This window comes from Chiloscyllium plagiosum, unplaced genomic scaffold (genome assembly GCF_037043375.1).
Source record: "Chiloscyllium plagiosum isolate Xiang-an unplaced genomic scaffold, Cpla_swu_hap1 HiC_scaffold_17, whole genome shotgun sequence".
In the NCBI taxonomy this organism is placed as follows: domain Eukaryota; kingdom Metazoa; phylum Chordata; class Chondrichthyes; order Orectolobiformes; family Hemiscylliidae; genus Chiloscyllium; species Chiloscyllium plagiosum.
This window is the reverse complement of record NW_028270155.1, coordinates 75,500,187-75,519,905: the sequence shown is the minus strand read 5'-3', so window position 1 is coordinate 75,519,905 and position 19,719 is coordinate 75,500,187. Positions and strand designations below refer to the sequence as shown.

The 19,719-nt window shown below is 43.8% G+C and overlaps 1 protein-coding gene across 1 annotated transcript in view; it reads right to left on the bottom strand.

Annotated features, from left to right (window-relative positions):
* The window catches only part of hydin (HYDIN axonemal central pair apparatus protein), a 905,740-nt gene that overhangs the window by 775,886 nt on the left and 110,135 nt on the right, over positions 1 to 19,719 (bottom strand). The window lies entirely within an intron of this gene.

The following is a 19,719-nucleotide window of genomic DNA, read 5'->3' as shown; positions in this document are numbered from 1 at the left end:
CAGATGCTTAAAGAACTTTCCTTTGGCACTAAATTATTAAACTTCATACAATAAAAATGGTTTTGAATAACTAATTACCTTCAGTACTTTGAGAAAATGGAAAGTCATTAAAATGCAAAGCAACAGAAAAAAAAGGACAAAGGTTGAAACGACTCCCAATTTTCTTTTAACTGAGTAATTTCCAGACTTATAGACCGTGCATGATGGAATATTACTGTATTTCCTGCACTGTTTGCACTTGATTTGGGAGAATGGACAATGGATTTAGCACAAAGCTGACCAGTTAGGTTGCTGCTGTAAACAATCCTGAGTGTCTGACCATCTTAACACAGCAGTGGAGAGCCTCCAACCTACTCAGTGATGCTCCAGATCAACGCAGCTGAGATCAGAAATTCACGAGATGTTGAAGCAGGGTGAACAGTCACATCTTGACATGTGGTGGACTAGAAACCTTGGATATCCATAAGCATTTCTCTCAACTAAAGCTTTGTTTAAGATTTTAACACATAATTAAAAGCTAGAATGACTGGCCCAGACTCCAAGAAGTCTAAGGAGTCCACACAGCAGAAGCACTCTAGGCTTCACTATTTCTGACCACTTGACACAGTAACTTAGACTGGTTTTGCTACTTGCTTATGGATATGCATCACAGTGCCGATTGCCAACATCTGCTTCACTTCAGGTTTTAATAGGCAAGAAATGTCACAACTGATATTTAGTACCATATGTCAACACACATTTACGTTATGTACAAAATTGCACAGAGCTCTGTACAGATGGCAATATAAGCAAGACAAAGTCTGCAGGGTACATTTTACAAGTGACTGCTCCTAGTATAGATATACAATGACTAAAGTACTTATGGGAATTTAAACAGCAGGTTAATGTGGCTGATTCTTTATGCATTAAAGACAGCAATAACAAAATTAGAAAGGAGGGATGCGATTTGGTGAGTAAATATTTACAAGAATAAGTACTTACTCAAAGTATTAGTTGTAGCAGGCCTTTTTTCAATTTGTTGGTGAAATAATATAAGTTACAAGAAATTCTGAAGAATCTGTATCATATTATACTTCACTAATGCCAATGACATCATTCTACCCAAAGAACGCTGCTGTATTTCTGAGTTAGAAAAATGAAAAAGGCTTGTGTTTGTACAACAGTTTCTGTCAACACGAGACAAATGAAAATGCTGTACAATCACTGAAGGGCTTTGAAAGAACAAAAAATAGTACAGCACAGGAAAAGGCCCTTCTGTCCATCAATACTGCGCCAACACATACCACACATTTACCACCCACTATGTTGTTTTGGACCAGGGCAGATCCCCTCAAAACATTTCAAAAAGGTAGCCCAGACCCTAACCCTTTAAGCAAGTGTAAGGTGGATATTCTAAGAGTGATGCAGCTGGTCAAACCATTCAGTTTTAAACAAAACAGAATTTATTTACAGACTACCAAATGAAACACAAGCAAAAGAAAACAGAATATAGAATAACAACTATTTGAAAACCCAACCGACAAGATATCCCCTGCAACTTAAAGAGGTGTTTCTGATTTCCTGCAACATCCCAAAAACACACCCCTTGGCAAAAAGGTAAATTTAAACACAAGTTCTTCCAGGACAGATGTCAGAGTCAGCCAGAAAACGTCTGTTGAGTCAGGGAATGTTTTAGCCCTAGCAGCTTTTTTTTTACCATGAGCTTCAAACTAAACCAAATCAGAAAGAAAATCTGAGCTGGAAGAACTGGCCACTCCCCTTTCATTGTACAATTGTTTTTAAAAACCCTAAAGGCCTCCTCTAATTGTTGACTTAAGCAGTATCTGTTAGCTAGCATTAAAGTAGCCAGCTCAGATATATCGGCACTTCTGCCTTTACAACCCCTCTCAAAATAAAAGGCAAAACAATCTTGTTAAAGGGGCAGTTCAAAAAACCCTGCTTCTCACATCGAAGATCATACAGACGTCTAGCACAGGAGCAGATCCTTCAGTCCAACTCATCCATGCTGACCAGATATCCTAAACTAATCTAATCCCATTTGCCCTTTTAAATTTACCACTTTTTACCATAAACCTATGTCCCCAAGTGATTGATATTTCTATTCTGGGATAAAGAATTCCAACTTCATTTCATCACATTTCAGCAAATAATAATTAGATCATCAACAGCATTGCACAAAGGACATTAAAACTAGGTACTGTGTGGCAATTATGTCCAATATAATTATTCACAGCAAATTATTCTATCATATAAAGGATAAAGTACATGCGATGTCAGTATCTGAGCCAATGACTGCAAGCATGGAATAAAATGGCAATCAATCATTATCAATGTCTTATTTCCCTTTCACTTCCTGCTCCCAAATACTTTCTCACTAGGTTGCAGCTCTTAGGCATCTGAAAGGAAATGGGCTTTATGGCTGGAGAAAGGGAGAAAGTGAGAGGTCCATACTTACACTCTGTAGCTTATAAATCAGAACAGAGGTTAATGGGATATGAGATGGAGCATTACATATTAGTGTTATATCATTTCTGATGCATTCAACCCTTGTAAATCTTTTCTGAACCCTTTCAAGTTTCACAACATCTTTCCGATAGGAAGGAGACCACCCTCCACCACCACCCTCTGTCTTCTACCTTTGAGCCAGTTCTGTATCCAAATGGCTAGTTCTCCCTGTATTCCATGAGATCTAATCTTGCTAATCAGTCTCCCATGGGGAACCTTGTCGAGTGCCTTACTGAAGTCCATATAGATCAATCTACCGCTCTGCCCTCATCACTCCTCTTTGTTACTTCCTCAAAAAACTCAATCAAGTTTGCAAGACATGATTTCCCACGCACAAAGCCATGTTGACTGTCCATAATTAGTCCTTGCCTTTCCAAATACATGTACATCCTGTCCCTCAGGATTCCCTCCAACAACTTGCCTAATACTGTCGTCAGGTTCACTGGTCTATAGTTCCCTGGCTTGTCCTTACCACCCTTCTTAAACAGTGGCACCACGTTAGCCAACCTCCAGTCTTCTGGCACTTCACCTGTGACTATCGATGATACAAATATCTCAGCAAGGGGCCCAGCAATCACTTTTCTAGCTTCCCACAGAGTTCTCGGGTACACCTGAATATTTGAGGATGTGATGCCAAACAAGGGAGCTGATTTGTCAAGGGGAGTGTTGACCTTCTTGATTTTTATTGGAGCTGCACACACCCATCAAGTTGACAGTATCCACTCCACTCCTATCTTGTGCCCTGGACGTAATTGACAGGCTTTGGGGAGTCAGGAGGTGAGTTACTTATGACAGAAATTCCTACCCTCTGACTTGCTCTTGAAGTCACAATACATATGTCTGATCTTATATGTCCAGTCTCTAGGCTATTGGTAGTGGAGGATTCAGTGATGGTAATGCCATTGATTGCCATGGGGCAATGGTCAGCCTCTCCTGTAGGAGGCTATTTATTGCTTGCATTTCTGTGATGTGAATTTTATTTGCCACTTGTCAACCGAAACTTGGATACGTTTGTCTTGTTGCATTTGGACATGGACTGCTCGAGTATCTGAGGAGTCACAAATCGTACTGAACATTGGGGTGTTTCCTGATTACTGCACATTCTGACCTTGTGATGGAGGTCATTGATGAAGCAGCTGAAAGAAGCCAAGGACACTGCTGTGAGGAAATACTACAGCAATGGCCTGGAGCTGAAATGACTGACCTCCAAAACACACAAGCGGAAAGTTTTCTCCCTGATTCCCAGTGATTCAAGTTTTGCTAAGGCTCCTTGATGGCACATGCCAGCAAATGCGGCCTTGATGTCAAGAGCAATCACACTCACCACACTTCTAGAATTCAGTTCTGTCCATCTTTGTACTGAGTCTGTACTGAGATCAGAAGCTGAATGCCCCTGGTGTAGCATGAGGTGAAAATTGAACTATTTGTCAGGATACCGCAATCACTGACCTTGACTGTTCTTGAGTTCATTGAACCTCTTGCAGCATTGCATCCAAATTCTGGGGAGTAGCACTTCTAGTGATGACGTTGAGCTCGGACCTGCCTTCAGGAAGAGAACTGAAGTCGTAGCTTTAAGTGGTGCCAGCTTTGCATGAATTGAGCACCCTGCTGAGGGATGCAGCCACTCAACAACAGGTTCAGTGAAAGCTGTACACAGTAGTCATAGTAATGAGCAAGCCAATAAGCAAATTTAGGTTTGCCCTCATGAGGAATGGACATATCCACAGTAATGGGCAAGTGACCATCAATTTTGCCCTCATGGAAGCTGACAGCACAGAAGGAGGCCATTCACCAAGGATTGCTTGGTCTTGGGATTAAAGTCATTCTTACGCTCACATCTGGCATTTGTCCTGAACTCAACCAGTTCTCATTTTGAATTACCTCTCATTAATCTTATTTATGAATCAGCTTCCACCAGCCTTTAAAATAGAGCCTTCCAAATTCTGACAACTCTTAAATATGAAAGGAAATTCTCTTCCTCTCTACAGTAGATCTCTTGTCAATGATTTTAAATGTCTATCTTCAGATTATTGATTTATTCCTCAGAAGATAATGTTTGTCCCTAATTAAAACCTCATATTTTCAACACTTCTGTAAGCTTGCCTCTTAAATATCACTGTTCCTAACTCTTCCAACCACTCTTTATAACTAAAGTCCTTAATTCCTGAACATCATCATCAAAGAAAACCTCCTCTATGTAGCCTCCCAAAGGCCTGTATAACTTTTCTAAACTGTAGTGCCTAGAATTATCCACAATATTCCAACTGAGACCAGTGATTAATAAAGTAACAGCCTGACCTCTACATTTATATTCTAAACCACAATTTAAAAGCAAAGTAATCAATATTCGTCTTGAACCACCTTATCAACTTGCCCTGTCACCTTTGAGAATTTGTGCATATCAGATTTGTCCAACCTTTTTTGTAGGAGACCCAGATTTAAATCAGTCTCTCATTTTGGGAGCGAGTGAGTAAATATCAGAAAGATAAGGTATGGAACAACAGGAAACTTTTTTTTTAAATGCCAAAGCAAAACATTTTGTTATTAATTACCCATTTATTTATTTTATCAAATCAGTGAAGAAGCAAAGTAAGAACAAGGCAAGCTAAATTCCAACGAGGTAAAAACAATGACTGCAGATGCTGGAAACCAGATTCTGGATCAGTGGTGCTGGAAGAGCACAGCAATTCAGGCAGCATCCGAGGACAGGCAAAATCGACGTTTCGGGCAAAAGCCCTTCATCAGGAATAAAGGCAGAGAGCCTGAAGCATGGAGAGACAAGCTAGAGGAGGGTGGGGGTGGGGAGAGAGTAGCATAGAGTACAATAGGCCATTGGGGAAGGAGATGAAGGTGATAGGTCAGGGAAGAGAGGGTGGAGTGGATAGGTGGAAAAGGAGCTGGGCAGGTCGGACAAGTCCGGACAAGTCGAGTTGCTGGAGGTTAGAAACTAGGATGAGGTGGGGGAAGGGGAAATGAGGAAACTGTTGAAATCCACATTGATGCCCTGGGGTTGAAGTGTTCCGAGGCGGAAGATGAGGCGTTCTTCCTCCAGGCGTCTGGTGGTGAGGGAGCGGCGGTGGAGGAGGCCCAGGACCTCCATATCCTCGGCAGAGTGGGAGGGGGAGTTGAAATGTTGAGCCACTGGGCGATTTGGTTGATTGATGCGGGTGTCTCTGAGATGTTCCCTAAAGCGCTCTGCTAGGAGGCGCCCAGTCTCCCCAATGTAGAGGAGACCGCATCGGGAGCAACGGATACAATAGATGATATTAGTGGATGTGCAGGTAAAACTTTGATGGATGTGGAAGGCTCCTTTAGGGCCTTGGATGGAGGTGAGGGAGGAGGTGTGGGCACAGGTTTTACAGTTCCTGCGGTGGCAGGGGAAAGTGCCAGGATGGGAGGGTGGGTAGTAGGGGGGCGTGGACCTGACCAGGTAGTCACGGAGGGAACGGTCTTTGCGGAAGGCGGAGAGGGGTGGGGAGGGAAATATATCCCTGGTGGTGGGGTCTGTTTGGAGGTGGCGGAAATGTCGGCGGATGATTTGGTTTATGCGAAGGTTGGTAGGGTGGAAGGTGAGCACCAGGGGCGTTCTGTCCTTGTTGCGGTTGGAGGGGTTGGGTCTGAGGGCGGAGGTGCGGGATGTGGATGAGATGCGTTGGAGGGCATCTTTAACCACGTGGGAAGGGAAATTGCGGTCTCTAAAGAAGGAGGCCATCTGGTGTGTTCTATGGTGGAACCGCTCCTCCTGGGAGCAGATACGGTGGAGGCGGAGGAATTGGGAATACGGGATGGCATTTTTGCAAGAGGTAGGGTGGGAAGAGGTGTAATCCAGGTAGCTGTGGGAGTCGGTGGGTTTGTAGAAAATGTCAGTGTCAAGTCGGTCGTCACTGATGGAGATGGAGAGGTCCAGGAAGGGGAGGGAGGTGTCAGAGATGGTCCAGGTAAATTTAAGGTCAGGGTGGAATGTGTTGGTGAAGTTGATGAATTACTCAACCTCCTCGCGGGAGCACGAGGTGGCGCCAATGCAGTCATCAATGTAGCGGAGGAAGAGGTGGGGAGTGGTGCCGGTGTAATTACGGAAAATCAACTGCTCTACGTAGCCAACAAAGAGACAGGCATAGCTGGGGCCCATACGTGTGCCCATGGCTACCCCTTTGGTCTGGAGGAAGTGGGAGGATTCAAAGGAGAAATTGTTAAGGGTGAGGACCAGTTCGGCCAAACGAATGAGTGTGTCGGTGGAGGGGTACTGTTGGGAACGTCTGGAGAGGAAAAAACGGAGGGCTTGAAGGCCCTGGTCATGGCGGATGGAGGTGTAGAGGGATTGGATATCCATGGTGAAGATGAGGCGTTGGGGGCCGGGGAAACTGAAGTCTTGGAGGAGGTGGAGGGCGTGGGTGGTGTCATCCCGTATGCCATCCCGTATTCCCAATTCCTCCGCCTCCGCCGTATCTGCTCCCAGGAGGAGCGGTTCCACCATAGAACACACCAGATGGCCTCCTTCTTTAGAGACCGCAATTTCCCTTCCCACGTGGTTAAAGATGCCCTCCAACGCATCTCATCCACATCCCGCACCTCCGCCCTCAGACCCAACCCCTCCAACCGCAACAAGGACAGAACGCCCCTGGTGCTCACCTTCCACCCTACCAACCTTCGCATAAACCAAATCATCCGCCGACATTTCCGCCACCTCCAAACAGACCCCACCACCAGGGATATATTTCCCTCCCCACCCCTCTCCGCCTTCCGCAAAGACCGTTCCCTCCGTGACTACCTGGTCAGGTCCACGCCCCCCTACGACCCACCCTCTCATCCTGGCACTTTCCCCTGCCACCGCAGGAACTGTAAAACCTGTGCCCACACCTCCTCCCTCACCTCCATCCAAGGCCCTAAAGGAGCCTTCCACATCCATCAAAGTTTTACCTGCACATCCACTAATATCATCTATTGTATCCGTTGCTCCCGATGCGGTCTCCTCTACATTGGGGAGACTGGGCGCCTCCTAGCAGAGCGCTTTAGGGAACATCTCAGAGACACCCGCATCAATCAACCAAATCGCCCAGTGGCTCAACATTTCAACTCCCCCTCCCACTCTGCCGAGGATATGGAGGTCCTGGGCCTCCTCCACCGCCGCTCCCTCACCACCAGACGCCTGGAGGAAGAACGCCTCATCTTCCGCCTCGGAACACTTCAACCCCAGGGCATCAATGTGGATTTCAACAGTTTCCTCATTTCCCCTTCCCCCACCTCATCCTAGTTTCTAACCTCCAGCAACTCGACTTGTCCGGACTTGTCCGACCTGCCCAGCTCCTTTTCCACCTATCCACTCCACCCTCTCTTCCCTGACCTATTACCTTCATCTCCTTCCCCACTGGCCTATTGTACTCTATGCTACTCTCTCCCCACCCCCACCCTCCTCTAGCTTGTCTCTCCATGCTTCAGGCTCTCTGCCTTTATTCCTGATGAAGGGCTTTTGCCCGAAACGTCGATTTTGCCTGTCCTCGGATGCTGCCTGAATTGCTGTGCTCTTCCAGCACCACTGATCCAGAAGCTAGATTCCAAGTCCAGATCACCAGGGAAAGCGGTGGGTATTCGGGCACAGCTAAGTTAGGTTTAACTATCAGTGACCTTGGTTTGCCTCAAAGCACATGTTCCTAGCTGACCTCAGCGAAATTCACAATGAAGTCAGAGTCTTAAGTGGTTACACTTCAGCCTGGGTTTTCCCTGCCTGTTTTCTGGATAGGCTGTCCAATTCATTCAGACCACCACACCACCTCTCCCCCACGCACATGCAAAACTCCTATATCAATCCCCTTAACATCCTTGCCCCTTTCAAATCCCCCACCAAAACTCTACAACCCTTCCACAATACATCCCTTCCCTCCCAGCCACAAACTCTCACTTCAGCAAACACACACACATTATTTCATGCAGGGTAGAAATATGCAGTTTGCAGCCTCCATTCACAGAAGCCAACTCCTCCGCTGGATGCCCTCCCTGTAGCTGAAATGCACTAGAAGCTGGTTATTTTGGTTAATGGCGTCCCTGACTTCGAGGAATTCTACGCTTTGGTGCTGCTGGCCAAAATGCCTTCTCAAGTCTGCTTCACCAAGAAACAAGATCAGGGCTGATCTGGTGTTGCCTTCAATTCTACTTTCCCACCTTAACTCCTGACTTGCCTATTTTTCAAGAAACTATTTATCTAATCATTAACTGTATTCAATGATTCAACCAGGGGTGGAGAATTTGAAAAATTCACAACCCTCCGATCTCCATTTCAAATGACATCTTAATTGGCTCTCAATACCCAAGTCTCGGACATTTATAAAAAATGTCAAGTGCAACCATTTCCACTCTTATCAAATTCAATGTACTTACCTTGTCTTCTTTATCTCTAGTCTTCAACTGCTTCATTTTTTTCTCTCATATTGAAGCTGCTGCAATTGTCATTCAATCTAGTTTGACTCCAATGTGTCAATACTTCGAGTGCCTAGTCTCTCTTATATTTATACTAAGCTCAAATATTGTGCTAATATTTCAATTACTTCTGCCTTCTTAACTCTGGCATGCAATTTTACATGTAATTTATTTGCTAATTCTATCAATCTAGCTTTTATTAACCATTAGAGACCTGACCAAACCCCCTCAAAATATATCAAGAAGATAGCCTACACCCGAATTTTTATCTTATTTACAGGCAAGTGTATGGCGCTGCGTCCCAGATATGATTCAATTAGTCAAACTTCTAGACTTTAAGCAAAACAAATTTTATTCTTACACAACAGTTAAAATACAAATAAACAAAAAAGAATTGGTATAACTTTAACTCTATCAAAGTACTCAACAAAATAATAATATGGGGCGGCAAATGGCTCAGTGCTTAGAGCTGCTGCCTCACAGCACCAGGGACCTGAGTTCAGTTCCAACCTCAAGTAACTGTTTGCATAGCGTTTTCACATTCTCCCCATGTCTGCATGAGTTTCCTCCCACAGTCTAAAGATGCGCAGGTTAGGTGGATTGGCTGTGGGAAATGAAGGGTTAGAGGGAGAGGGTAGGAGGTTGAGTCTGGGTGGGATGTTCTTTGGAGAGTCAGTATGGACCTGAAGGGCTGAATGGCCTAAATCTATACTGTAAGGGTTCTACGATTCTATGATTTTTTTAATTACTACTCATCAATTGTTCCAATATAGCAGCATGCCATAAACATACCCCTTATCAACTTCAACAAAACAGATTTCCTTCACATGTATTTATCTCCTTCAGTCCAGAAGATGGAACACCAATAGAAGGAATCGAGCAGCAGAGAGAACACTCATGTTTTTACAGCAGCAGCAGAGAGACAGCTGCATCTGGCAGCTTCAACTCCAAAAATCCCAACTTTGACAACTGAAAGCAAAGCTAAAGCTGTGGATCTGTGAGCCTGACTCCACACACTCATCCTTTTTTTGTTTAAATATTCTTTTAAAACCCAAAACTAATCACTCTCCTTAACCATGGAGCAGATACCCCTCTTCAAGAGAAAAAGTACAGAACAACTCCCTCTTAAAGGCACATATCTTTACATAAATTAGTTTGGATTATCTCTTCCAGTTGTAAGAAGATTTCAGCTATTTTTACTATGACTATAATTTAGTCTGAGAAATCTACTATCTGTTTTTTTAATCCTTTAAAACTTACACAAACTCTATACCCATCTTAAGTTTCCCTAGTTCAAAACATTGTCAACAAGCGTCCAAACGTTTGTTACAATTTAATTCAGGAGAGTCCTTTCTCATTCGCAGCCTTTTATTGATTTTCACAATGAAGAGGTGCTGTTGTCTGTACAGTGATGGTTGCCCTTTGGTATGATGATTGATCAGGTACGCAGATCATTTCTTGCATGATTTTTTAAGTTTCCTTGGGTTTTCTACTTTTTTTTCTAATGAGAGACAGGAGGATGCTATCTATAGTCTAAATGTATTTTTTTCCTCCCTCGTGCACTTGGCACTTTTTGATACACTGCAGATCAACCAGAGAACTGTCACTGAGTGGAATTTTCATAACTCAAAAGATGCTGTTTCGTCTTGACTCCCCTTATTCTTCCAAAAAGCAAAATTGTATGGCACAGCTGAAAAATATGCAACACTTGTTTCTCAAGTTGAAAAATGTTTTTATCTTTTCCAGTGAAAGCAGCGAAACTTCCATTTCAGTTTATAATCAAAAAAAAATATGTGATGCCTTCCAACATGGACAGCAGCGGTTCAAGCAGGTAACTCACCACTACATTCTCAAAAGTAATTTGGAGTGAACAATAAATGCTGCCCTTATAGTGGTACCCATTCATGGTTATTGGTATCGTCTGGAAGTAGGGATTAGAATAGTTAAGCGGCTGTTTTTGACTAGTATAGACTTGATGGGCCAAAGGCCCTTTCCCTGTGGTAAAACTCTCCATGACTCTATCTAATGAACAAACCCAAATATTGCAAGGACATGTCACTTTTCACGAGTGAGAAGATGGCATGCTGAATGGGGACCGAGAACAGTGAAAAGCATTAGTGGGTTCAAGGGTGCCCACTCAGAGTCATAGAGATGTACAGCATGGAAACAGACCCTTCAGTCCAACCCGTCTATGCTAACCAGATATCCCAACCCAAACTAGTCCCACCTGCCAGCACCTGGCCCATATCCCTCCAAACCCTTCCTATTCATATACCTATCCAAATGCCTCTTAAATGTTGCAATTGTACCAGCCTCCACCACTTCCTCTGGCAGCTCATTCCATACACGTACCACCCTCTGCGTGAAAAAGTTGCTCCTTAGGTCTCTTTTATATCTTTCCCCTCTCACCCTAAACCTACGCCCTCTAGTTCTGGACACCCCAACCCCAGAGAAAAGACTTGGTCTATTTATCCTATCCATGCCTCTCATAATTTTGTAAACCTCTATAAGGTTACCCCTCAGCCTCCGACGCTCCAGCCTGTTCAGCCTCTCGCTGTAGCTCAAATCCTCCAACCCTGGCAACATTCTTTTAAATCTTTTCTGAACCCTTTCAAGTTTCACAACATCTTTCCGATAGGAAGGAGACCAGAATTGCACGCAATATTCCAACAGTGGCCTAACCAATGTCCTGTACAGCCGCAACATGACCTCCCAACTCCTGTACTCAATACTCTGACCAATAAAGGAAAGCATACCAAACGCCTTCTTCACTATTCTATCTACCTGCGACTCCACTTTCAAGGAGCTACGAACCTGCACTCCAAGGTCTCTTTGTTCAGCAACACTCCCTAGGACCTTACCACTAAGTGTATAAATCCTGCGAAAATTTGCTTTCCCAAAATGCAGCTCCTCGCATTTATCTGAATTAAATTCCATCTGCCACTTCTCAGCCCATTGGCCCATCTGATCCAGAGCCCGTTGTAATCTGAGGTAACCCTCTTCGCTGTTCAATACACCTCCAATTTTGGTGTCATCTGCAAACTCACTAACTGTACTCTTATGCTTGCATCCAAATCATTTATGTAAATGACAAAAAGTAGAGGACCCAGCACCGATCCTTGTGGCACTCCACTGGTCTCAAGCCTCCAGTCTGAAAAACAACCCTCCACCACAACCCTGTCTTCTACCTTTGAGCCAGTTCTGTATCCAAATGGCTAGTTCTCCCTGTATTCCATGAGATTTAACCTTGCTAATCAGTCTCCCATGGGGAACCTTGTTGAACGCCTTACTGAAGTCCATATAGATCACATCTACTGCTCTGCACTCATCAATCTTCTTTGTTACTTCTTCAAAAAGCTCAATCAAGTTTGCAAGACATGATTTCCCATGCACAAAGCCATGTTGACTGTCCCTAATCAGTCCTTGCCTTTCCAAATACATGTACATCCTGTCCCTCAGGATTCCCTCCAACAACTTGCCTACTACTGTCGTCAGACTCACTGGCCTATAGTTCCCTGGCTTGTCTTTACTGCCCTTCTTAAACAGTGGCACCACGTTAGCCAACCTCCAGTCTTCCGGCACCTCACCTGTGACTATCCATGATACAAATATCTCAGCAAGAGGCCCAGCAATCACTTCTCTAGCTTCCCACAGAGTTCTCGGGTACACCTGATCAGGTACTGGGGATTTATCTACCTTTAACCGTTTCAAGACATCCAGCACTTCCTCCTCTGTAATCTGGACACTTTGCAAGATGTCACCATCTATTTCCCTATAGTCTATATCTTCCATATCCTTTTCTACAGTAAATACTGATGCAAAATATTCATTTAGTATCTCCCCATTTTCTGTGGCTCCACGCAAAGGCCGCCTTGCTGATCTTTGAGGGGCCCTATTCTCTCCCTAGTTACCCTTTTGTCCTTAATATATTTGTAAAAACCCTTTGGATTATCCTTAATTCTATTTGCCAAAGCTATCTCATGTCCCAGTTTTCTCCTCCTGATTTCCCTCTTAAGTAAAGTCCTACTTCCTTTATACTCTTCTAAGGATTCACTCAATCTATGCTGTGTCTACCTGACATATGTTTCCTTCTTTTTCTTAACCAAACCTTCAATTTCTTTAGTCATCCAGCATTCTCTATACCTACCAGCCTTCCCTTTCACCCTGACAGGAATATACTTTCTCTGGATTCTTGTTATCTCATTTCTGAAGGCTTCCCATTTTCCAGCCATCCCTTTACCTGCGAACATCTGCCTCCAATCAGCTTTTGAAAGTTCTTGCCTAAAACCGTCAAAATTGGCCTTTCTCCAATTTAGAACTTCAACTTTTAGATCTGGTCTATCCTTTTCCATCACTATTTTAAAACGAATAGAATTATGGTCACTGGCCCCAAAGTGCTCCCCCACTGACACCTCAGTCACCTGCCCTGCCTTATTTCCAAAGAGTAGGTCAGGTTTTGCACCTTCTCTAGTAGGTACATCCACATACTAAATCAGAAAATTGTCTTGTGCACACTTAAGAAATTCCTCTGCGTCTAAACCTTTAACACTATGGCAGTCCCAGTCGATGTTTGGAAAGTTAAAATCCCCTACCATAACGACCCTATTATTCTTACAGATAGCTGAGATCGAGGAGAAAGTGAGGACTGCAGATGCTGGAGATCAGAGCTGAAAATGCGCTTTTCCAGATAGCTGAGATCTCCTTACAAGTTTGTTTCTCAATTTTCCTCTGATTACTGGGGGGGGGTCTATAATACAATCCCAATAAGGTGATCATCCCTTTCTTATTTCTCAGTTCCACCCAAATAACTTCCCTGGATGTATTTCTGGGAATATCCTCCCTCAGCACAGCTGTAATGCTATCCCTTATCAAAAATGCCACTCCCCCTCCTCTCTTGCCTCCCTTTCTATCCTTCCTGTAGCATTTGTATCCTGCAACATTAAGCTGCCAGTCCTGCCCATCCCTGAGCCATGTTTCTGTAATTGCTATGATATCCCAGTCCCATGTTCCTAACCATGCCCTGAGTTCATCTGCCTTCCCTGTTCGGCCCCTTGCATTGACATAAATAGTTTAATTTATTAGTCCTACCTTGTCCCTGCCTGCCCTGACTGCTTGACTCACTTCTGTTCTCAGCTGTACCAGTCTCAGATCGATCTCTTTCCTCATTATCTCCCTGGGTCCCACCCCCACACCTTACTAGTTTAAATCCTCCCAAGCAGTTCAAGCAAATTTCCCTGCCAGTATATTAGTCCCCTTCCAAATCCGTCCTTCTTGTACAGCTCACTTCAACCCAAAAGAGATTCCAATGATCCAAAAATGTGATTCCTTCTCCCATACACCAGCTCATTCATCTGCTCTATCCTCCTATTCCAGCCCTCACTAGCTCGTAGCACTGGGAGTAATCCAGATATTACTACCCTTGAGGACCTCCTTTTTAAATTTCTGCCTAACTCTCTGTAATCTCCCTTCAGAGTCTCAACCTTTTCCCTTCCAATGTTGTTGGTTCCAATATGGACAATGACCCCCTGCTGGCCCCTCTCCCCCGTGAGAACATTCTGCACCCTCTCTGAGATATCCTTGATCCTGGCACCAGGGAAACAACACACCATTCTGCTCTTTCTCTGCTGGCCACAGAAATGTCTGTCTGTGCCTCCGACTACAGAATCCCCTAACACAATTGATCTCTTGGAAGCCGACGTACCCCTCGTTGCATTAGAGCCAGTCTCAATACCAGAAACTTGGCTGTTCATACTACGTTCGCCTGAGAATCCACCACCCCCTACATTTTCCAAAACAGCATACCTATTTGAAATGGGTATATCCACAAAAGACTCCTGCCCTGGGTGCCTACCTCTCTTACCCTTCCTGAAGTGACTGTATCTGAGACATCGCCCCCCTTCCTATAACTGCCATCCATCACACACTGTTGCTGTTGCAAATTCCTCATCGCTTCTCTGTCTCTCCAAACGATCCACTCGATCTGATAAGATTCGCATCCAACAGCATTTATGGCAGATATAATCCGCAGTATCCCTTAAACTCTCTTTAAACTCCCACATCTGACAAGAAGTACATATCACTGCAAAGGCCATTTTTGCTCCTTCACAATCTACAGACCCAGAAAATAACACCGTCTTATTCCTCTACAAACACTGCCCCAGGTTAAATTAATAGCTGTGGCTTATATTTTAAGTTTAATCAAGAGACTTATCTCCCAGAACATATAATCAAGAAAGAACCCACTGTACTCACTAATCCAGCCTTTCTCTTGGACAGACTTAAAATAACAATTAACTTATCTGATTCTGTGCTGCGAACTTCGCCCAAACCGGTTCCTCCAAGATTAGTTGTGAATTTCACTATTTGTTCATTTTCCCAGATGCACTCCAATGTCCAGCAATACACGAATTCAAACAACAAAGGCGGTAACTATGCAGGTTCTCTCTCTCTCTCCTGCACTGTCCTCACCATGTACTTCCTTTGTCTGCTCTTCTCCCTTTTAAAACTGCTGTTGTTTTGACTTTTTTTTTGCAAAGTTCCAAAACAATGCAACAGCACATAAAACAGTAATTGCTACTCCTGGAATTCGAGGAAATCGCCTCCAACACCTAAAATACCTCAAAAAAAGGAGCAGCTGTTACAGCCAGAAACTTTTCACGTCCTCAGTTATCAGAAGTGCACACCATCAGTACCATAACAACCTTTTAAGTCACAATCAAAATCGCATATCCCGTTTGATGCACATTTTTGAAGTGACAGCGTAAATCATTTGATTCGATTCGATTCCCGACAGTGTGGAAACAGGCCCTTCGGCCCAACCAGTCCATACCAATCCTCCGAAGAGTAACCCACCCAGACCCATTTCCCTCTGACAAATGCACCTAACATTTGTCAGAGTGTTACAAGGGGGCATAAATTTAAGGTGAAGGGTGGAAGGTATAGGGGAGATGTCAGGGGTGGGTTCTTTACCCAGAGAGTGGTGGGGGCATAGAATGCGGTGCCTGTGGGAGTGGTAGAGTCAGAATCTTTGGTGACCTTTAAGCGGCAATTGGATAGGTACATGGATGGGTGCTTAAGCTAGGACAAATGTTCGGCACAACATTGTGGGCCGAAGGGCCTGTTCTGTGCTGTATTGTTCTATGTTCTATGTTCTAACACTATGGGCAATTTAGCATGGCCAATTCACCTGACCTGCACATCTTTGGATTGTGGGAGGAAACCGGAGCACCCAGAGGAAACCTCTGCAGACACGGGGAGAATGTGCAAACTCCACACAGACAGTCACCCAAGGCTGGAATTGAACCTGGGACCCTGGTGCTGTGAGGCAGTAGTGCTAACCACTGAGCCACCGTGCCGCCCCCATCTGTTTGAATTCCTACAAACATGATGCAACTAGACTTCCCAAGAGCATTTAACATCAATGGTAAGCTCATAGCAAGTGAGCAGGTAAATACTGGGAATCAATAACACACTGATTAACAAGTTGGAAACCAGCAGGCATAAGTGGGAGCAATTATGTTGGGACTGGGAAATTTATGAGTGTCATACTGGGGACAATCAACATTAGCGCTACTTTTGCTTCTAGTATATTACCTGGATTAAGAAACATATTAGTGAGGTGACAGATGCTTCTAAATCAGGAGGTTGAGAGCAGCAAGAAGAACAGGAGGACAGCATGAGAATGAAATGTACACCTCCCTGACTAAGCTGGATATATTTTTGCAAATTCTTCTCTCAGTTTTGCCAGGAGAAAACTCAAGTTCTTAACAATTACAGGAAACTTACTTAAAATTATTTTTTTACAATTCCATGAGTTTTGAAACAGCCAAAAACATTTTAAGCACTGAATTAACTCTGTATTTGACAGAGTGGGGCATCAAGAAGCCTTAACAAAGCTGGAGTCAATCAGTCAATGCAAAATAAGGAAAAACTCTCCATCAATTAGAGCCATACCAAGTACACAGATAGTTGTGGTCGATGAAGGTCAGTCATCTCAGCTCCAGGACATCTCTCCAGGAGTTCTTCAAGGTAGTCTTCAAAGCATAAGTTAGGAATGTGACTTGCCCGGATGAATGCAATTCCAACACCACTCAAGAAGTTCAAAGCATCCCAGCAGATTGGCACCACAGTTCATCCATCACTCAGTAGCAGCAGCATGCACTATTTACAGGATGCTCTGCAGAAATTCACCAAGTTTCCTAAGACAGCACCTTCCAAACCCATGACCACTTCCATCCAGAAGGACAAGGGCACCAGATATGTGGGAACACACTCATCCACAATGGAGTTCCGAACAATATTTCCAAGTCATGTGATTTTGGCTAAATGATCAGAAATCCACTTGGGGAAACAATTGTTGAGATGTTTGCTGACTTGAGTTTTAACTGACCAGAGGGAGAGGGAACAGAACATTTAGATAGAAGAGGTCTGTTATTAGCAGTCCCAAGCCTGAAGTGCTGAGAAGTCAAGTGTGAAATAAAACCCAGAAACAGCAGGCTTTGGAAGTGTCAGATAGGAAGACATCTTACAATCCTGTAAAGGAAGAAATGAGATGCAGCTTAATTTAAGGGACTTCATAGAATCACAAAATCCTTATAGTGTGGAAGTAGGCCATTTAGCCCATTGAGTCCACAATGATCCACCCAAAGAGTATCCCACCCAGACCCACCCCACTACCTTATCCCTTTAACCCTGCATTTACCTATCTAACCCACCTACACTACACATCCCTGGACACTATGAGCAATTTAGCACGGCCAATCCCCCCCTAACCTGCACATCCCTGGGCATTATGAGCAATTCAGCATGGCCAATCCCCCCTAACCTGCACATCCCTAGGCACTATGGGTAATTTAGCATGGCCAATCCACCTAACCTCACATCTTTGGACTGTGGAGGGAAACCAGAGTACCCAGAGGAACTCATGCAGACATAGGGAGAATGTGCGAACTCCACACACAGTCACCTGAGGATGGAATTGTACCCAGGTCTCTGCTGCTGTGAGGCAGCAGTGCTAGCCAATAAGCCACTGTACTGCCCGGTAGAGATAGGGACATTAGCTAAAGCAAACCATAATGAGGGAACAAACAGCAGAAATGTATTTAAGATAACTAAGTATAGCTGTGCAAGAAGCTTTAGCGTGAAGACAGGGGTGATTCTTCACTGATACCTGAGTATTTGCAAAGTTATTGCTGGGGGTATAAAGCATTACATTTTCTTTTTGTATTTGTATTTCTTTTTCTATTTGTAAGAACATTGTTCAAATAGGTTCTTGTATAGTGTAACATAGTTTGTGCACGTCTTTCCCGTGATAAACTTATACGTTCTTTAGATCTGTTAGAAATTTTCTAAACCATCACATGTCTGGCCAGAATAGATGGACAACTATTTCTGCTTGTAAAGGAGAGAAAACCATGTGACGTAGATCGAAAGTGATTTGCAAAAGAAGCAAATGTAAGGGAAGAAACACTGTCATACAGTGAGTAATTGGAAAATAGAATATGTGGTAGAGTTGGTGGAGACACGTTCAATTGAGACATTCATGACAGCAATAGATCATTATTTATTTAGAAAAATGTGGCAAGTCATAGGGTAATGGCAAGAGAGTGGCACTAAGTCAAAAATGCTCAGACAGCTAGTGCAGAAACACCAGACAGAATGGCCTCCTTCTAAACATAACAACTGTCGTGATTCAGTAATTCTGTAATTCTTTTGTAAAGGGTACATTAGCAGCCTCTTGTAAATGTCTTCAATGGCTGACCTAAATAGTAAATGAAAGGAAAATATCGATTTCCTTGTGTGTCAAACCAGGTTTCACTCTGGGATCTGACTTGTCCAATAGTACCATCAGATGAGATCCTAACACAGAGTTCTGCAAATGATCCTTTAGCCTGAGTTGGAATAACAAAGTTAAAGACATGCTGAGGAAAAAAATGGGAGAATAGCAGTGGCACATCAATACTGAATGGTCAACAAGTATGTGTAAAAGTAAAACATTAAGAATGCCAGAAATCTAAAATATAAACTGAAAAGTTTGACATGCTTATCAAGTAAGTTAGCAATTGCGGAGAATGAAACAGTTAGCATTTTAGGTCCTTTCTTCAGAACTCTGTTTTAAACATTTATTGAAACTTAATGTCTTGAACATCTGAAAGGAAGGCAAAGGGCAGAATTTTACAGTTGAAGCTAGTAGGTTTGCAAAAATGGAATGGAAGCTTTATTTGTCCTTCCTGCCAACAACCTACTCACCCCCAACCTGTCAATGATTGTACTGCTGGGTGGGAGCCAGTGAGGCCTCAGGCAGCCCATCTGCCCTTACCTCAACTGAAGCCCTCTGAAAGGCCTCTTCCAATCTGGTTATAATAAAAATTAATTGGGAATCAGCAGGGTGGGATGGAAGTCCAGCACGTTATGCTACACTGACTTTTGTCAAAAACCTCACAAAAGGCCCACCCCTTTTCCTGAACTGAGAACATCAACCCCATTGTCCCCTACACCATCCCACCTTTGCAATCTGGCCTCACATCGCATCACACTTCTCTTCCCTGTGAGCTGCCAACAGTGTCCAGACCTACTTTCGGCCTGAGCACATGGCACTTTGTTCTGCTGGAGTTGGTGCAATCGTAGCAGTGGCTCATCCATCACAATTCTGATTTGATGGTAGCTCCCTGAGCTAGTACTTCTTCCATAGAGCATTTAATGACTGAGGAGCAGTATTCAGAAGCAGAGGTGTGCTCCCACACGTTTTCCAGTGCTGAGGTAGGAAATACCAACATTCAACAATTTAAGCCCAAAATAAAGCGA